Source organism: Taudactylus pleione, unplaced genomic scaffold, assembly GCF_031769625.1.
Source record: "Taudactylus pleione unplaced genomic scaffold, aTauple2 ptg000021l, whole genome shotgun sequence".
NCBI classification, from domain to species: Eukaryota; Metazoa; Chordata; class Amphibia; order Anura; family Myobatrachidae; genus Taudactylus; species Taudactylus pleione.
The window spans coordinates 980576-998732 of NW_028284423.1; the positions used below are offsets into that span (position 1 = coordinate 980576).

The 18157-nt window shown below is 42.8% G+C and overlaps 2 long non-coding RNA genes across 2 annotated transcripts; both read left to right on the plus strand.

Moving 5' to 3' along the window:
- Positions 1 to 12199: 12199 nt before the first annotated feature.
- On the plus strand, positions 12200 to 12750 carry LOC148539672 (uncharacterized). The gene is made up of 3 exons (XR_015869865.1): positions 12200 to 12241; positions 12395 to 12448; positions 12672 to 12750. It is a non-coding gene; the product is annotated as an uncharacterized LOC148539672 (long non-coding RNA).
- Positions 12751 to 13428: 678 nt separating this feature from the next.
- On the plus strand, positions 13429 to 14105 carry LOC148539673 (uncharacterized). The gene is made up of 3 exons (XR_015869867.1): positions 13429 to 13511; positions 13811 to 13882; positions 14053 to 14105. It is a non-coding gene; the product is annotated as an uncharacterized LOC148539673 (long non-coding RNA).
- Positions 14106 to 18157: the final 4052 nt, after the last annotated feature.

Sequence of the window (18157 nt, forward strand, 5' to 3'; positions counted from 1 at the left end):
TCCTGTTATATTCACTAAAATCTACTCTGCTTTGGAATCATGTGAACTAACCTCCTTGCTCACATCCACTATGCACCTACCAACTTGTAGTCATATGCCGATAATTATGACATGTATAATCTATATTGATGATTAAAAGAATCGGGGAAAAAAAGACTATGGTTAACAGTCTCACCAGGCATCCTGCTAATGCTTGAGACTCATGATGGGACTGTGAGACTTGGCAGGTAAGCTTCAATATACATTTCCTAAAATGAGTTTGCAAAATATGTCTCGACTCTTTACACTTGGTGGACACAGAACCTGGATAAGCCAGTACACTTAGGGATCCATTTTTAATCATTGGGTTTGAGACCCAATAATTAGAATTTGTTATCGCTGCTATTTTTTTTCAAATAAATTAATCCACCTGATGTAATATGAAACACATCCAGGGACAGAGATAGGAGGTTTCCTCTCCCAGTAGAATCTGCAATATATAGCCTGTAGGCTACAATAGCAAACGCCATCTACTGGGGTCAAGCTCCAGAATATTTTGCCTTCCAGGGCTTGGTAAATTTCACAATATAGTAACCCCCATACAAACCTGCTGCTATTGCAGTAGGAAACAGGAAACGTAGCAGATATCTCCAATACATCCTGGGATTACATACATTTTGCGAGTATTACTGGATCTCTGGACTGCTGTAGGCGCAACCTCTGTCCTTGCGCTCTAAATCTGCAGATCCTATTCTGATATATGTTAAATAATCATTTGTTGGTCTGATGTTCTAAAGTGGTAAATGGACATTTTGCAAAACTGACGGTAAATCACCCCAAAACTCAAAACAGACCTTTAGTAAATATAACCCCCTAAATATTTTCAAATCTTGACTAGTGGACCTATGGTCATTACTTGATTTTACATTGTCCCTATAGATATTATACTTTATTTTACTGTATTTAGGGTATTATGTTTTTTGTTTTTGTTTACTGTGCATCACATTTTTTCGTTATGTTTTTCTTTGCATTTAAAGACAGTGAAAAATACTTTAATATAATAAAACATATTAAAAGAATTTTGGTTCATGCTTTTTAATTATGCGACACAGCTGGGAAAAACAACTGTTACTTATTCATGCTCGGGGAAAGGAAGAAATTAATTAATGATCTGTGCTGCCACAGTATTTCATCTGCAGATCCCTAATAGTAATGGATCTAACTCTGGATGGTTTGCAGCTTTCATTACCGAGTTCTACAAAATGTAAAACAAAAATATTTTTAAATATGTTGTTTAAAATGTAAGCCAAATTTATTTTGTCTTTGTATTTGTAAAGTTTTGATTTTGTTAAATTATTTGTCATAATAATGTTTACTGCTAACAAGTGTAATTTTTTTTCTTGTGACATCTGTGAAAATTCTTAGACTGTACAAAAAATCTCCAGGGCCTGTACAATAATCAGGAGCGGTATCATAATAATACAAACAGAATAATCTATCTGCTAAAAATATATACTTTGCAGTACATTAAAACATTTACTTAAATAGAAATAACTGAGCAAGAGGAAATACAGCATTATGGTACTAATAGTCTTGGGAGTCATTTTTAAAACATCTTTCCTTACACCTGTGTAGTCTGCAAACAGTCTGTTCCTATCAGAACTTCAGTGAATTTAAAAATTTTGTTTTCAAGCAGTCACTTCTGTCTCAGCAGACCCAATGTCATACAATGTATTTGCATTCCCAGAAAATATGTTCCACCAATCAATAAAAGTTGCAGCTGGAAAACAAACAAAAAAGATGATTCATATGTCTAAAGGATTTCCTCCAGTCACAATGCTGCATGAATGGAGATCTGCTTACTATATTTCCAATGAGGAGATTTGTAACATATGATCCCTGAAATATGTTGCTTCTAAGAGAACAAACTTACATGCCACTAAGAACATATTTAGAAATAAAATATATACATTCATAAATACAAGTCATCTCTCCCACCTGTCCCGATTTTGTGGGACAGTCCTGATTTAGTGACCTTGAAAGGGGTGACTCTTACATGAAAGTGACCGACGTTACGTCCACAGTATGCATTTCTGGGAGGATTTTGGGACAGGGTTTGGGTGGTTTATTTGTAATGATTTTGTGTGTCTAAATGTTTGGAGTCATGTGTTAGGTCAGTGGTTCCGGAACTCTGCCATTACAGTCCAGGTTTTAAGGATATCCATGCTTGAGCACACGTGACTTAACTAGTACCTCAGTTTTGTCAATTTACCTCAAAGTAGTCAATTTGATTTAACCATCTGGACTCAAGCATGGATATACTTAAAACCTGGACTGTAATGGCAGAGTTTGAGAAAAGTTTTAACTTCCCAGACAACTCCCCCCATACCTTTAGGACATACAGTACTTGCCTGCTCTCCTTGAATAGGTGGGATGGTGGTGCTCCTGGCTGCCCCAGATGAGTGGGCAAGTCTCATGAGCCGGCTGCTATTCACCTGTAAGCCATCCACTAAAATGGGCAGTCCAAGCGGTCGAAGGCGCGATTCATGCTAAATTACGTCATCGGCCCCACTTGACAATCCCAGTTGGCAGGAATGCTTTATGACAGTGATATAAGTTGATTCTGCAGTCATTTCTGTTACTATTACATTACTTGCCCTGCTTCTCTGTATGAATCTGTGTCTTTTCCTTCACCCACGGCGGGAGCCGGAAGGCGGAGCTCATGATGAGCACTAGCCCAGCGCTGGCCCTGGGTGCAGCAGCCCATAAGAGTCTGTCTGAATCTTATTGGCTGCTAAAACAAATACACTGTCAGTGAATGTACTCAGGCCCGCCAAGAGCCGTGGCGGGCCCCGGTAATAGGGGGCGTGGCCTAATAGCGGGAGGCGTGGCCATGCCCCCTTGCCGAGAAAAAAAAAAAAGATTTGCAGCGCCGCGCGCTGCGCGCTGGGGAGGGGGTGCGCTCTGAGCCCCCTCAGCCCGGCGCAAAGTCAGGGGGGGCGTGATCTGTGTGATCTCTCCCCCGCACAGGCATAGGAGACTGCTGTGGCTGCTGCTCAGCAGCCACGAGCATTCTCCACTGCAGCTCAGCACACGCTGTGTGCTGGGCTGCTGTGAGGGGGGGGCGGCGCCAGACCCGGGCCCCCGCCAGGCGCCTCAGAATGCCCGGGCCCAGGTAATCTGTACCCGCTCCCCCCCCTCTCGGCGCCCCTGAATGTACTACCCGGCGGTGTGTGTTTGTTTTAGTGTGTAGACAGTGTAGTGCCATGTACCGCACTGACCGTTTATTATATTTAGCTCACAAGAATATTTTTTCTCATGACCAAAAAAATAACCCATATTACGACTTTCATTATTAACAGACATGTTTAAACACATAAAATGGAATTTATAGACATACATACTGTATATTAAATTAATATCAAGTTAGTATATTATTAAGAAGGTGCCAGTAACCATATAGATAACTGCACATACAGCGGTTTACCCTGCATTCAAAATATAGACACAATGTCGACATTGACAATATAAGCGTGTCTATATTTTGCATGTCAACATTTTGAAATAAAAATATAGACAAAAAAATATAGACAAAATATAGACAGTCAAAATGTCGACATTGACAATATAGGTAACTGCTCAAAATATAGGCAGGTGTACATGCTTTGCTTGTCATTTATTTAGTGCACTTAAGTAGGGGATTAGTGCTACTGTTCTTTTAATTTATTTAGCGCTACTGTAAAGGTCATTAGCAGTCGTGCGCAAAAGGGGGCATGACCTTTTGGCAGTGAGGCCACGCCCCCTGAGCTGTCCCGTTGTGGACATGCTGGAGGCTTGCACAGCACTGTGGGACCTGCTGGGAAGCCCCAACCCTCTCTAGACACAGGGGAGTGCGGAATGGATGACGTGTGCATATAACCCTTCATCCATCAACATGGCTGGCTGCTCGGTGACACCAACTGAGGGGATGACACTAAAATAGCAGAGAAGCTCTGTTATTTTGGTGTCACCCTCTTGCATGGTGTCAACCCGTATGGCCGGCACCATCCTAGTGATGCCACTGAATACATTTATCATCAGGTATAGTTGAGGTTTAGAATAAGTGATTAGTTCTGATAATTTGGTTTGATTATGAGGCTCAAGAGGTTAATACCTTTAAAGGTGTTTATTAAAGTAATTAAGTGGTTATAATTATAAGTATAATTGATTAAGGGGTGGTTAATTAATAATGATGAGGGAGTTAATGGGGTGAATTATGTTGAGTGGGGTTATTAATATGGAACTGAAGGTTTAAATTATGTTTGAGGAGGGGTTAATTAAAGGCTTGGGGATGATATTGCACAGCAGTCACAGAAGGCTATCTAATTGGGATTTGTTGGATGCTCTGTATTGTATGACAGTTACTGGGAGGATCTCTGTATTGTATGTCAGTCACTGCAATTCTCTGTTTATTGCATTGCGGTAACTGGGATGCTGAATGTACTGTATAGTGATCACTGGTATGCTTAATGTACTGTTTGGTGATCACTGGGATATTCTGTTGTATTCTAAGGTGGTCACTGAGATGCTCAATGTACTGTATTGTGGTCATTGGGTTGCTCTGCTGTATGGTAGTCACTGGTATGCTCTGATATATTATATGGTAGTCACTGGGATGCTTTGTGTACTGTATTCCTGTAAACACAATTCAGGAATTTTAGCAAAATCATATTATACAAGTAATATTCATTTTACATACTGTACATTATACCTAAATCCTATACAAATACAATGATATGACTAATACAACGAATAACAAATTGCCTATTGATACGTTTTTACTACATATTCCTAGATTGTGGTTCTTCATCATAGATTAACCTCCTTAGTCAACTTATACGTCTAATACAACACAACACAGACCAACGCACATATACACATGACATAGGTGTAGGGCTGATACCTATTTCCTTCCAAAGCTCTGTGTTTTGAATGGTGGCCACTGGGATGTCCTTTGTATTTGTACAGGATTTAGGTATACAAGTTCTCAGTCAGAGTTGGGAATAGAGAAAGATAGAGCAAGTAACTGAACATCTGGTAAAACCAAGCTGCACTGCAGGGGGGGGGGGGGTAGATTTAAAATATGCAGAGAGATTTGGATTTGGGAAGGGTGTGTCCAAACTGAAATCTAAATTGCAGTGTAAAAATAAAGCTGTCCAATATTTGTGGGCTACATGCAAAAGCAGCCAGTATTCACCCCACATGCAAAAAAAAGTATGTATTTGCCCCCTTGCATTGCAGCATGGTTTGTCCAGGTTACTTTCCCTATCTTACGCTATTCCCAAGTCTGAATCAGGCACATTACAGATCTGCCCAGCTATTTTGTTGCTCATGGCGTGGCGTGAGTCGCGCCATGGACTTGTGGCGTGGCGTGCAGGCCTCTGAGTCGCGCCATGGACTTGTGGAATACCGTGGTATTCTTCATAGAAGGATATGCTACGGCATGTAATACAGTGCTTAACCGCTGGGTGGCGAGTGCTCCACTTTTGTAATTGCATGTAATATAATGCTTAACCGCTGGGTGGCGAGTGCTCCACTGTACTGAATGTCTATCATATTCACAGCATTTGCATGAACGCACAACCCATACTGTATTTTTAATGTCGCATAATATACATATACAGTATATAGTACTGTACCGTACTGTACGTAACATCTTATAACAGGATGCAAATCACTGCACATACTGTATTGTACATACGGTACGGTGCAGTAACTGAATAGTAGAGAAGTTGCCGGAGTTGTTGTCACGGTATAACTGATACTGTAGAATAATTAGATGCACGCACAGCTTTCACTGATATGGGATGCATTACAGTATGACAATTTTTTTATTTTATTTTTTTTATTAAAAAACAGCAGCGGGAGGAGTGCACAAGGATGAGGCCACTCTCTGTGGTTCACTGTAGCTGTCGTGTGGGCTAGTGGTTAGGTGATCACTTTGGTAGAATTATGGTCCGGGGTTCGATCCCTGGAAAAGAATATACCTTACTGTATATTTTTTTTTGTCACTGTCTGCTCTGGATACTATAGTGCCCAGAGAGGGCTCTGTACTGTACTGTATTTCACTGAATAGTGATTTCATACTGTGGCTATGGTGGCTAACAGGGCTCTGCATCTGCAAACTGACGGTGCCGTACAATTTAGCACCACAGAATAGTGATTTCATTCAGTAACTGCAGAAACTGTTAGTGAATCTACTGCCTCTGCATCACAAACTGTGTGCCCAGAAACCGCAAAATGCAAACATGCGACAACGCATATGCGGTCTCAGCCTCGTGCACTATGGGTACGTCCCTTGGACTGTGTCTGAGAGTGGTTTCCGTCTGTGAGAGAGCGCTCTGTGTTCAAAGCTGACTGTGCATTTGATGTGCAAAATAGCGTTGCATCCCAAACTGATGACATTGGTGATGCTGCTCCAACCTTGCACACTAAGTACGGTAGTAGTGGGATCTGTATGAGAGAGAGCTCTCTGTATTACACGGTTGGCGCTATGGTGGCTGTCAGCCATCTGCAATGGATTAGAAATGGAGGGGGGTACAATGGGATCTGTGGCGCCAAGCCATACGCCATGTAGCGCTATGCTATCACTGAGCATGCGCTGTTGGCTGTATTACTGCAGTCGGTACAGTATTGTATTCTGTTGCATTTCCATCTCTGGCGGGCGCATGCCCAGTAGGAGGGTTGCGATGGGATTTCTGGCGCATGCCCAGTGGGCCGAGAGTCATACACAGTGCATCAGGTCCCTTCCCCCAAAGCAAGCCAAGAGCCTCACATTACCATAATAAAGGAAGCTTTGTTCATCCATTTACTGAAAGCAGTCAGCTCTGCCCTAGTGTCCTGAAAAATGCTACGAATTGTCACCATTGCCAAAGACACCATCCCCCGTCTGCTAGGACAACTAGTGTGCCGCTATGAATGTGCCTGTACTGAATATTCAAAACTGACGGTGCCCTACAATTTAGCACCACAGAATAGTGATTTCATAACTGCAGAAACTGAGCATGCGCAGTTGGCTGTATTACTGCAGTCGGTACAGTATTTGTACTCTACTGTAATGCTGTTGCATTTCCATCTCTGGCGGGCGCATTCCCAGTAGGAGGACGCCATGCGTCGTGCGTCGTGCGAAGTACGACGTGCATAACTGGCTAGTCAAAATGGCTTCTATGAGGGCAAGACGCTACTCGTACGGCGAGCTCTTTGTGTTGGACCAAGCGTTCGCCACTAACCAAGACAAAGAGCTCGCCTACAGAAGTGCAAGCCGTGAGATCCACAGGCTATACGGCCTGCGCCGCAATGTTCGCTCACTGCAGCGCAGGTGGAGTGACCTGCTGCGGAGGGATAGGCCTCGCCTACAGCGCATCCGGAGGCGTATAAGGTCAAGTAAGTACAGTATTGCTGTATAATCACATGAATTACAGTATACTGTACAATAACGAATACAGTACAATGCACGACTCTGACATACTCTACATTACTGTACACTGCACTGTAGGGTGTTGGATAGTACAGTATCTGACGATGACTGACAGTTGTTAACACATACTGACATTTGATTGACAGGCTGATTAAATCTACAGTACTGTACATGGACTAAAGGGTTACACACTATTGGTCGACATGGCTTGTTTGATTAATAAACCTACAGTAACAAAAGGCAAGTTGATTGATCCACCATTCTAATCTCTGTCGACCAAATCTATGTTAACCTACAGTACTGTACACACTATTTTTCTGTGCTGGCCCTGCCCCCTTTAAGTCTGACATTATTACTGTACGTCATGGACAGAATCAGGGGTCTCCAATCAGCTCCCAACTGTCATCTCACAGGCTGCCCCATTTACAAACGTACGGAAATGCCAGGGGGAAATTTTGTTTGGTATCACTGTGATACAAACGAAAATTCCACTGGTACTGTATTTATTCATACCGTACGTACCCCTACGGCGAGGTCTCGCAAAGTCCTCAGCGGGGTCCTCCGCTGGGTTCGGGCTCCAGTGTCATGCGCATGTGCCATCTTGTACAGCTCGTGGGGTGGCGACAGTGCCACCCACATAGCCTACAGTATGTGTGACGTTGCACCACTTGGTCATACAGTACTTTACTGGACTGTATATTTTTTTATATACAGGACAATACAGTACCATACTGTTTTATGTTGGGCCCAATGCCAGCTTCACAGACTACAGTAGTTTTTGTACTACAGTATACTGTATTGGTTTGTATTTTAATCAATAGCTAATTTCCTAAGGTACTGTACCGTAATCCCTCTCCAATTTGGAATAGAGGTCTGAACTCTTGTTTTCAAATTCTCCTTAATGACGACATGTATTTTTCCCCACAGGGCGAGAAGCCCCCCCTGCCCCGGCAGCGCCACCACCACCGACTCAACCACCACCACCACCGGCAGCAGCCGGGCCCAGTGGGGTGAATTTTCGGAGTAAGTATAGTACACACTACTCTACACTGTTCTCTTTCTCTCTCTCTCTCTCTCTCTCTCTCTCTCTCTCTCTCATTTGTGTGTTTGTTTTTGGTGTTATGGAGACTCTGGACAAAATTTGTACAGTTTATTTGTTTAAAAATGGTTTTGAGGGAAACTGACAGTACAGTGTTCTTTTTCCACAGTCCTACCTCCACGACCACCAGCACCACCACCTTCTGCAGCCTCCTCCAATGACAGTGGCAATGATTACAACAGTTACAGTATGGACACAATAGTGTCATGCTACTGCCTTTTTGATTTTTTGTATAATATTTTTTTTCTTATACTGTACACACAGACAGACTCGTCATTGATGAGGCTGCAGGAAGCCTCCTGCCCTGTAAGTACAGTACACCACATTGTTTTCTACAGCACTGTAGATCTCTCTTTTTCTTCCCTTGTCAGTCTCTCTCTACCTACGGTATCTCTTTCTCTCTCTCTCTCTCTTTATCCCTCTCTCTCTTTCTCAGTGTCTCTCTTTTCTGTACTAGTGTAATAGTAACATTATTTTTTTTCAACAGTATCACCAACGGAAGCCTACAGTCCTGGCCCCAGTGACCTCATCTGTCCTCATTTTTTTCTACAGTACTGTATCTCTCTCTCTCTCTTTATCTCTCTTTCTCTTCCTCTGTTTTTCTCTCTTTATTTTTCTCTCTCTCTCTCTCTTTATCTCTCTCTCTGTTTCTCTCTCTCCCTCTTTCTTTCTTTTTATCTTTCTCTCTCTTTCATTTTCCTCTCTCTCTTTTTTGCTCTCTTTCCCTGTTTTTCTCTTTCTTTTTCTCTCTCTCTCTTTCTCTCCCTGTCTCCCTCTGTTTCTCTCTCTCTCTCTCTTAAAACATCTCCAACGTCTTCTCCTTACACAATAACTGTTTCTGTCCTTGTGTATTTTAGTTGAAGACATTGAAGTGCCCTCCCCAGGGCAAGAGGAGGACCCAGACTCCCCTCCCCAGCCAAGTAAGTACTGTATACAGTTTTATACTATAGGACATTTTGTATTAATACTGTAATACAGTACAGTATATACTGTTGTAATGTTAAAGTTGAGTATGTATCTCTCTCTCTCTGTCTCTCCTGTTTCTCTCTCTTTCTTTCTCTCCCTCCCTCTCTCTCCCCCCCTCTCTCCCCCCCTCTCTCTCTCTCTTTTTCTCTATCTTTTTTTCTCTCTCTTTCTCTCCCTCCCTATCTTTCTTTCTTTCTCTCTCCATTTCTCTCTTTCTCTATCCCTCTCTCCCCCTCTATCTTTCTCTTTCTCTCTCTCCCTCTCCTTTCTCTCTCTCTCTCTCTCTTTTTCTCTCTCTGTCTCTTTCTGTCTTTTTTTTCCTCTCTCTCTTTTTCTCTCTCCCTTTCTTTATCGTTCTCTCTTTCTCTATCCCTCTCCCCCTCTATCTTTCTCTCTCTCTCCATCTCCTTTGTTTCTCTCTCTCTCTTTTTCTCTCTCTTTCTCTCTCTCTTTCTCTCCCTCCCTCTCTTTCTTTCTCTCCCTCCCTCTCTCTCCCCCCCTCTCTCTCTTTTTCTCTATCTATTTTTCTCTCGCTTTCTCTCTCTCTTTCTCTCCCTCCCTCTCTTTCTTTCTCTCCCTCTCTTTCTTTCTCTCCCTTTCTCTCTTTCTCTCTCCCTTTCTCTATCTCTCACTCCCCCTCTATCTTTCTCTCTCTCCCTCTCCTTTGTTTCTCTCTCTCTCTTTTTTTCTCTCTTTCTCTCTCTCTTTCTCCCTCTCTCTTTCTTTCTCTCCCTCCCTCTATTTCTTTCTCTCCCTCCCTCTCCCTCTTTCTCTGTCTCTCCCTCTCTCTCTCCCTCTCTTTCTATCTCTCTTTCTCTCTCCCTCTGTCTTTCTCTCTCGCCCTCTCCCCCTATCTCTCTCTCTTTCTCTCTCTCCCTGTCTCTCTTTTTTTTCTCTCTCTCTCTTTCTCTCTCTTTACATGTTTTTTTCCCACAGTGCCAGAGACGGTACCCCCAGCCGCCCCCAGCGAGAGTCTGCGTAAGTACAGTACTGTACACTACAGTACATTGTTCTCTCTCTCTCTTTTTCTCTCTCTCTCTCTATTTTTCTCTCTCTGTCTCTTTCTCTCTTTTATTTCTCTCTCTCTTTTTCTCTCTCCCTTTCTTTATCTTTCTCTCTTTCTCTATCCCTCTCTCCCCCTCTATCTTTCTCTCTCCCTCTCCTTTGTTTCTCTCTCTTTCTTTCTCTCCCTCCCTCTCTTTCTCTCCCTCTCTTTCTTTCTCTCCCTTTCTCTCTCTCTCCCCCTTTCTCTCTCCCTTTCTCTCTTTCTCTATCCCTCTCTCCCCCTCTATCTTTCTCTCTCTCTCTCCCTCTCCTTTGTTTCTCTCTCTTTCTTTCTCTCCCTCCCTCTCTTTCTCTCCCTCTCTTTCTTTCTCTCCCTTTCTCTCTCTCTCTCCCTTTTTCTCTTTCTCTCTCCCTTTCTCTCTTTCTCTATCCCTCTCTCCCCCTCTATCTATCTCTCTCTCTCTCCCTCTCCTTTGATCCTCTCTCTCTATTTTTCTCTCTCTTTCTCTCTCTCTTTCTCTCCCTCTCTCTCTTTCTTTCTCTCCCTCTCTTTCTTTCTCTCCCTCCCTCTCCCTCTCTCTCTGTCTCTCCCTCTCTCTCTCCCTCTCTCTCTCCCTCTCTTTCTATCTCTCTTTCTCTCTCCCTCTGTCTTTGTCTCTCGCCCTCTCTCCCTATCTCTCTCTCTTTCTCTCTCTCCCTGTCTCTCTCTTTTTTTCTCTCTCTCTGTCTTTCTCTCTCTTTACATGTTTTTTTTCCCACAGTGCCAGATACGGTACCCCCAGCCGCCCCCAGCGAGAGTCTGCGTAAGAACAGTACTGTACACTACAGTACATTGTTCTCTCTCTCTCTTTTTCTCTCTCTCTCTATATTTTTCTCTCTCTGTCTCTTTCTCTCTTTTTTTTCTCTCTGTCGTGTGTTTTCATTAATTTTTTGACTTGTCAATATTTGTTTTTCTTTGACACACATATGATTGCTTTATCGTGGAGGCAAGCAGCAGCCCTGCCCCGATGTGTAAGTACAGTAGTGTACTGTACATTACATTGTTCTACCACTGTATACTTACTGTCTCTCTCTCTCTCTCCATGCATCTCCAACCTCTTCTCAATACACACTAATTCTTTCTCTCCTTGTGTTTTTCTTATTTTCCAGTACTGTACAGTATGTTGCGGTGACCTGTCTTTAGGTGCATACACACTAGATGATTTGGATGAATGCTAACAATATTGTTCAATGATACAGTACAGTACATTATACAGTGTTGTTCATATCATCTAGTGTGTACTGTATGCAGTAAATCACCAAGGATGCATGTGCGACATTTTTCCATATTGTTTTCATGCAAAATGACAATTTTTTTGTTACCCACAGTGCAAGGCACAGAAGGGCACCATCCTCCCAGGGACGACTGGAAAAGGAGGCAATCCATTTTGTGTAAGTACTGTACTGTCCACTACTATACATTGTCTTCTACTGTATCGCACTCCTTATTTTTACATTCACAGTGTCTCTCTCTCCCTCCCGTACTACAAAGACCCATCTCACTTGCTCCGGTGCTCGCGTGTGCACTGCCGGACAATCGACCCGGTTACGTGTGGATCAGAATCAGGCCCTACTGTAATTCTTTCTCTACTGTACTTGTATAACAGGAACATTCTGTTTTTTTCCCACCACAGTTCTGCAACAAGGAAAGCCTTGGCGCCAGTCCCCCACTGACCCAAATTTGGGTTTTTGCTCGCGTAAGTACTGTACCTTACACTACTACAGTATACAGTACTATAAATTGTCTTCTACTGTATCACTCTCATTTTTTGTGTGTTTGTATTGGTGTTATGTACAGTATGTAGGTGTTATTTTTTCTACCGTATCATCTTTTTTTCTTAAACACACAGTTAAAAAATTCAAACAGGAGCAGCCGGAGCCACAGCTCCCTGGCCTCTGTACGCGTAAGTAGAGTACTGTATCTTTTTCTCTCTCTCTCTTTTTCTCTCTCCCTCTCTGTCTTTCTCTCCCTCCCTCTCTCTTTTTCTCTCTGTTCAAGATTTATGGTGCGTACACACTAGGCGATAAAGTGAGCGACTCAGGGAGCATATCGTGTAGTGTGTACGCACCATTACACAGTTTATTTGTTTCCAAATGGTTTTGATGGAAACTGTTCTTTGTCCACAGTCCTACCACCACCAACATCAGCACCCACTGGCGGCGTCTCACCGGCGGCTACCCCACCACCACCCACTCGCGTCTCCATGCCGCGTAAGTAAAGTACACCACATTGTTTTGTACAGCACTGTATCGCTCTCCTTTTTTACCCTTGTCAGTCTCTCTCTCTCTCTCTAGCTGTCTTTCTCTCTTCCTCTCCCCCTCCCTCTCTCTTTTTCTCCCTCTGTCTGTGTTTGTTTTTTGTTGTTATAGAGGCTCTGTTCAAGATTTATGGGCGATAAAGTGGGCGACTCAGGGAGCATATCGTGTAGTGTGTATGCACCATTACAGTTTATTTGTTTCCAAATGGTTTTGATGGAAACTGTTCTTTGTCCACAGTCCTACCACCACCAACATCAGCACCCTCTGGCGGCGTCTCACCGGCGGCTACCCCACCACCACCCACTCGCGTCTCCATGCCGCATAAGTAAAGTACACCACATTGTTTTGTACAGCACTGTATCGCTCTCCTTTTTTACCCTTGTCAGTCTCTCTCTCTCTCTCTCTCTCTCTGTCTTTCTCTCTTCCTCTCCCCCTCCCTCTCTCTTTTTCTCCCTCTGTCTGTTTGTTTTTTGTTGTTATAGAGGCTCTGTTCAAGATTTATGGTGCGTACACACTAGGCGATAAAGTGTGCGACTCAGGGAGCATATTGTGTAGTGTGTACGCACCATTACACAGTTTATTTGTTTCCAAATGGTTTTGATGGAAACTGTTCTTTGTCCACAGTCCTACCACCACCAACACCAGCACCCTCTGGCGGCGTCTCACCGGCGGCTACCCCACCACCACCCACTCGCGTCTCCATGCCGTGTAAGTAAAGTACACCACATTGTTTTGTACAGCACTGTATCGCTCTCCTTTTTTACCCTTGTCAGTCTCTCTCTCTCTCTCTCTGTCTTTCTCTCTTCCTCTCTCCCTCCCTCTCTCTTTCTCTCCCTCTGTCTGTGTTTGTTTTTTGTTGTTATAGAGGCTCTGTTCAAGATTTATGGTGCGTACACACTAGGCGATAAAGTGTGCGACTCAGGGAGCATATCGTGTAGTGTGTACGCACCATTACACAGTTTATTTGTTTCCAAATGGTTTTGATGGAAACTGTTCTTTGTCCACAGTCCTACCACCACCAACACCAGCACCCACTGGCCCAAGACTTTCCTCATTCAGAGCGCGGCTTGCCACCCTGAGTAAGTACTGTGCACTACTGTACTGTACATTGTGCTCTCCTTTTTACAGTGCCTCTCTCTTCCTCCTGTACTCCAAAGACCCATCTCCAACCTCTTCTCCTTACACACTCATTGTTTCTGTACTTGTGTATCTGTACTTGTGTAACAGGAATTTTTTTTTTTCCACACAGTGTGGGAACGTGGAAGGCCACAGCCCCCCACTGGCCAGTTGCCTCAACATGGGACAAGCAGGCCTCACAGGCCGTGTAAGTACTGTACCCTACACAACTGTACAGTACATTGTCTTCTTCTGTACTGTCTCTCTCTCCTTTTTTTGTTTTCACAGCGTCTTTCTCTCTCTTCTGTACTACAAAGACGCATCTCCAACCTCTTCTCCTTACAGACTTTGTGTTTTTATTTTTGTTTTTATAAAGGACATCACTCTAAAGGTCCAAAAATCTGTTGCTTGTTGAAATAATTTCACTCCCAACGATATATAGAAAAGAGGGGAAAAAAAGAAAAAAAACTATATAGTGTAGTGATTTTTCAAACTTTAATAACATATACACTTACAAACAGACATAAAATTCAGACTTTCTGCTATCATATATAGCTAAGTCTCACTTGTTCTGAGACCATTTAAAATTAATAAAGAAGCTGCAGCTGGGATCTATCTGCTGGTAAAATCCTGTGACCGTGGACAGCATTCAGAGGCTTAAAGGGAGCTGGGCTGCATATCTGGATATTCTCCCATCTATACTCTTTAAGGGCACCAAATCTGGTGCTAACCACGGTATGGTTTAAACCTTTTACAATTTTGGATACATTTTTTAAAAAAACTGTGAATGTGGCAGTACCTGCATTATATACTGTCTTCTTTATTAATTTTAAATGGTCTCAGAACAAGTGAGACTTAGCTATATATGATAGCAGAAAGTCTGAATTTTATGTCTGTTTGTAAGTGTATATGTTATTAAAGTTTGAAAAATCACTACACTATATAGTTTTTTTCTTTTTTTTCCCCTCTTTTCTATATATCGTTGGGAGTGAAATTATTTCAACAAGCAACAGATTTTTGGACTGAAATCCAATATACGATATACATATGAAATAAGAAAGACTGTAAAGGATTTTATTGTGTTACATTTGAGTGATATGAAACAACTGATTAGCGCCGGATATATGTGACCAAAAAATTTTTTTTGCATTGTGTATTTCCTCTTTAGCTGTTCTTGGTGAGGACAGCTGGTTACGTGTGTTGGCTGCTTTATATTGGGTTGCGCCAGTGTTTTCTTCCAACAAAAAACCTATATCACTCTAAAGGTGTGCATCCACTTAAAGATACCGGTATGACAACCACTGCATGATTACGACATTGTAATCGTGCAGTCGTTTGTCAGTACAGTATGTGATGAGCCTACTCCGAACAAGCAGTTGTTCAGTGCAGGGTCATCAATCATTTGCAAACATACTTTGCAGATACTGTACAGTAATAGTCATTAAATTGTGGGAGGTTACTGTACTGTATCTACACCGCACCAAAAGTATCCCTCTGTCTGCCAGCTTCAGTCAGTATAATCACCTTTGGTGTAGCAATGTTTAAACTGTATAGTACTTTTCCTGCATTGTACCGTACTGTAGCCATTGTATTGTTCTGTTTGTTTATGTACTGTACAGTACTTTGTTAGGAGCTACAGTAGCCAAACCATTTACAGTAGCACCATACCAAATAAAGGTAAATACAGCACTGTTAATGTGAATATATTTTTTTCCAATACAGTCTTCAGTCATGGACCCTCAGGGAGGCAGGGACCCCAAGGGAGGCAGGGACCACGCCTGACTCGAGGTAGAGTACAGTATTTACGTTAGTGTCAAGATTGTACAATATTGTATATTAGTGTTGTAATACTGTACCCTTTTTTTTCTCTCCACAGAACAAATTATGTTCTTTTTAGGCCTCTATCGGCAGATGGCCCACCACCTGGTGGATCTGTTTTTTAATTTTTTGGTCACCTTATTTTTGTTTATTTATGATTTTTATTAACATTTGTTTTATTCAGTACAACGTTTTCTGTCTTTACTTCGTTCTGTGGATAAAGTACAGTATACTGTATTTACATTTATTGATACTGTAACAACTAAAAGGTAAGAAAATACAGTACAGTAAGTCACCCATTCAGTACTTTTATTAATTGCACACCACTCTTAAGGGGTGATTTAATAAAGCTTGGAGAGAGAAAAAATTGGAGAAACTGTAAATACAGTAGCACCAACCAATTAGCTACTGTACTACAGTAACTGTAATTTTTCAAACACAGCCTGTACAGTGACAGTTAGGATCTGCTATTTATATACAATTTTATCTGTCTAAGCTTTAACTAAATAAATACACAACAACAGTAAACGTTTTTTAGCCAATCACGTGTTTTTGCTCCAATGGGTGAAAAAGTGCCAACCAATGTGCTCCCAACTGTCATCTCACAGGCAGTGTTTGAAAAATGACAGTTGGGAGCTGATTGACTGACACCCTATCACTTTTCACTCTGTCTCCTAACACTGCTTAGTACAGTAAATAGACCCCTTGGAGTGAAAAGACGAGACCAGCTAAAAAAAGTAAATAGACCACCCCTAAATTGAAAAGTCCCTCAGTGTATACAGTACTGTATGTCTACTGTACTGTATTCTACTGTAAGTGCCGGGCAGCTGTGAAATCACTGTGATGGGCAACAGGGATACTGTACAGTATATGACTGTGGGTGGCAACCCCCATCGGCCGGCGCGCCCCTGGTGAGTGAAATCCTGGCCAATAGGACGATACACCCCTGCATCTGTATGTTATTGAGTTTTTGTACCTTTTTAATGACAGATGCACGTGTTGGGTCTCAGGCGCACTTAAAGACTGAATTACATACAGTACAAACACCAATTGTATAAATTAATGACAATTTTTATTTAACCTACAGTAACATGCTTTACAGAGGGGGGGGAAACTTGTTTAGCTTTCCACCCCCGTAGTCCTCTACTGTCCCCCGCTTCTTTCTTCTGCCGCTGGCATGTCCTGGAATTCCAAGCTGGACACGGACATGACTACTGTACAGTACCTAGGAGGAAAGAGATAACGTGAGAACAGTCCTTCCTAAATGCCGACCGATACGCCCTACTGGACCGAGGACTACACAAAAAGATTAGGCTTTTAAGTTAAAATCATCACTGGCACTTTTGGCCTCAGATGCAGAGTTTCACCTACTGTATACCAGGTGCAGACTCTACCGTGCATCAGAGTGCAAGGTCCACTGTACGCCCTGAAGAAAGGAGGATAGCCAGAGACGAACAGACAGTAAAAGACAGACACACAGGTACGGTACATACAGTACTCACCGGAGATACTCTTTTTCTTTGTCCCGCTCAATCCCACACAGAGGTCCCTGTAGGAGAGAGAATATGCCATGCAAGGCCCTTTCCTGCTCTAATAGTGTCACACTAATCTACTGTAACATTAATATCAGCCCTACTGTATCTCACCAGCCTAACAAACTACAATATAAATTAATGTACAGTACAGTTGGCCTCACAGAGGGCCTACCGGTACCTGTTATGGTGGAAGAGGCTTTGAGGGGTGGAACTTCTTTAGCTCTTTTGCTTTCCACCCCTTTAGTCCTCTCCTGTCCTCCGCTTTTCTCTTCACATGGGTCTTCCTCTCTTCAGACCTGTTGGTCTACTGTAGGTTGGTTTAATGTTCCGTTGGCCTCACATAGGGCCTATCTGTTATGGTGGAAGAGGCTTTGAGGGGGGGAACTTCTTTAGCTCTTTTGCTTTCCACCCCTTTAGTCCTCTCCTGTCCTCAGCTTCTTTCTTCTGCCGCTGCCACGTCCTGGACAGCGGCGGCGCCGGGTCTTCCTGTCTTCTGACAAGTCCCTTCAAGTCGTGTTTGTTGATTGCAGATCTGTACTTGTATGCGTGACTGTCCTCCATGCATGTTTCCTTGGCATGCGCAGCACCCCATTCAGCGTGTCCTTTATCCGAGTAAGTTCTTCTTTTACAATCCTGAATCTTGTCCGGCATCTTGAGAGGATATCTTCTCTTAAATTGTTGGGGATTGGCACTTTCTTCCGACTTCCATCAAAGTTCACCCGCTTCGTCCAATTGCAATACAGGTCGTAGGGCACGTGTTCCTGAAATATTGCTTGCGCATATTGATGCATCTCATAATTCACAGCTCTGTAAATTTCATTGTCCTTCTTAACGTTGATCACAGCCAGTGGTATATCCGGTAAGGGTGTTCCAAATACAGTCAGT